This window comes from Pteropus alecto, unplaced genomic scaffold (assembly GCF_000325575.1).
Source record: "Pteropus alecto unplaced genomic scaffold, ASM32557v1 scaffold43, whole genome shotgun sequence".
Classification (NCBI taxonomy): domain Eukaryota; kingdom Metazoa; phylum Chordata; class Mammalia; order Chiroptera; family Pteropodidae; genus Pteropus; species Pteropus alecto.
The window spans coordinates 241293-243050 of record NW_006435764.1 but is presented as its reverse complement, the minus strand read 5'-3'; the positions used below and the strand labels follow the sequence as shown (position 1 = coordinate 243050).

Sequence of the window (1758 nt, the reverse complement as noted above, 5' to 3'; positions counted from 1 at the left end):
GGCGTGGGGGGCGGGCACCATGCGCTGCCCAAGGCCAGGTGCTGGGGTCCCAGCAGCGTGCAGTGGGCGTGGTCACGACCCTTGTCAAGCTCACACCCAGCACGGGCACTGGGCATCGCTGTGAATCAGGGTGGGGCCGGGGGGTGCGGGAAGGGCCACCACTGCTTCCTCTGGGCAGACTTCCTGGGGGGGCAGGGGCGGGGGCCCACAATGGGCGGTTACCACCAACTTTCTCATGGGGTTCTGGTGCGTCAACCAAGTCAGGCTGATGTTTTTCTACTAAAGCTACGCTCAAAAAATTTTCACTCTTTCTTAGTTTTCATAGATCACAAAAAAGACGAGCTTGTCGGGTTTTAATTTTCTAAGTGATTTCTTAACGTGCGAGTTTTATTCTTTGTTACGCCTACAGCACCTGATCTTCCCAGGTGGTCTCCCATCCAAGTACTAACCAGCCCCGACCCTGCTTAGCTTCCGAGCTCAGACGGGATGGGGCTTGTTCAGGGTGGCGCGGCCACAGACGATTTTTTTCTTTTTTAAAAAGTGTTCTTGTTTCGGTTAAGTTGACGCACAGCATTATGTGAGCTTGTGGTTTGACGCAGAGATCAGACATTCGTGGAACTTATGAGTCCCCCCTCCATGCATCTCGTTCCCACCGGGCGCCGTGCGGGTTGATTTGCTTTCAAAGAAGAGAAACATCGCTTTGCCTGAAGAGAGAGACTTGAAAAGTAGTTAAAGAAGAAATTCCAAACTGACCCCTGCTCAGCGCTGAATTCCATAGAACAGAGACAAGCAGGCGAAAGCCCGGAGCCGTCCCCCACCTAGCGTGGCGAGGGCTGCACCTGGGAGGGCCCTGGGCCTCTCCTCACTCTGCAGGGGTTTCACGGCAGGAAGGCAGGAAGGCAGCCACCGTGAGGCCACCGGCGCAGCTGCTCGGTGGCCGAGACCCGCGGGGGAAGGAAGCGCAGCGGCCGTGGGCGCCGCATCAGCGGGGAAATGAAACCAGCAGCCTGCGGTGGAGAAATGAAACGGACAGAAACAGATGGAACCAGCCGTTGACCCTTTTACAGCGAGCGCCTGGCCGGTGAGCCCTGCGGGCGACTTACAGCAGAGACGCCGCAGGGGCGGGCCTGTCCCCGCATGGCCCAGCCTCGCTGGGAGCTGCCTCGTCCCCAGGAGGCCCACGTCACCTCTCGGTGGGGGATGCTTGGTCCTCAGAGGGCTCGGTGACGGGTGCCATCACGACAGGCGGGGCGAGCCCCTCACCCCCGGGACGATCGCTCTTCGGTTCGTGAACATTTCCGTGGCGGCGCCCTAAGCCTCAACCGATCCCGGCCCCCGGGCCGGCACGTCCGGGGACGGGGGACAGCGTGCTGGACTCTAACCCGGTCGACACTGCGCCCCGCATGTGGGCCCCCTGCGCTTCCCCTGTGGGCTCGACCCCCCAGTCCTGAGACCCAGCCGTGCCACGCACGCCTGCCGAGGGCCCGTCGCGCCCCTGCTCATGCGGGGGACATGGCGTCTGGTGTCGTGCTGCCGTGTGGCCGACCTCCGTGACTTGACTGCTGTGTCCCCGGTGGTCACCGCCCGTGCCGGCCTCGTTTCCAATGCCTGGTCGTGTCCGGCTCGTGCCATGGCAAACACTGTCTCGACTGCTGTGCGTTCGCGTGGTGGGCCCCTGACCGCGCAGGGGGCGGGTCCCCGTGTGCAGGAGCATGAGAGGAGCACCAGGTCGCCCTTCACCGAGGCGTCCTTCACACG

At 62.2% G+C, this 1758-nt stretch overlaps 1 protein-coding gene and 1 pseudogene across 11 annotated transcripts in view; one reads left to right on the top strand and one right to left on the bottom strand.

Annotated features, from left to right (window-relative positions):
• The window catches only part of DEAF1 (DEAF1, transcription factor), a 21288-nt gene that overhangs the window by 12832 nt on the left and 6698 nt on the right, over nucleotides 1-1758 (top strand). The gene's annotated exons all lie outside the window — the stretch shown is intronic.
• LOC112479244 lies at nucleotides 401-519 on the bottom strand (annotated as a pseudogene).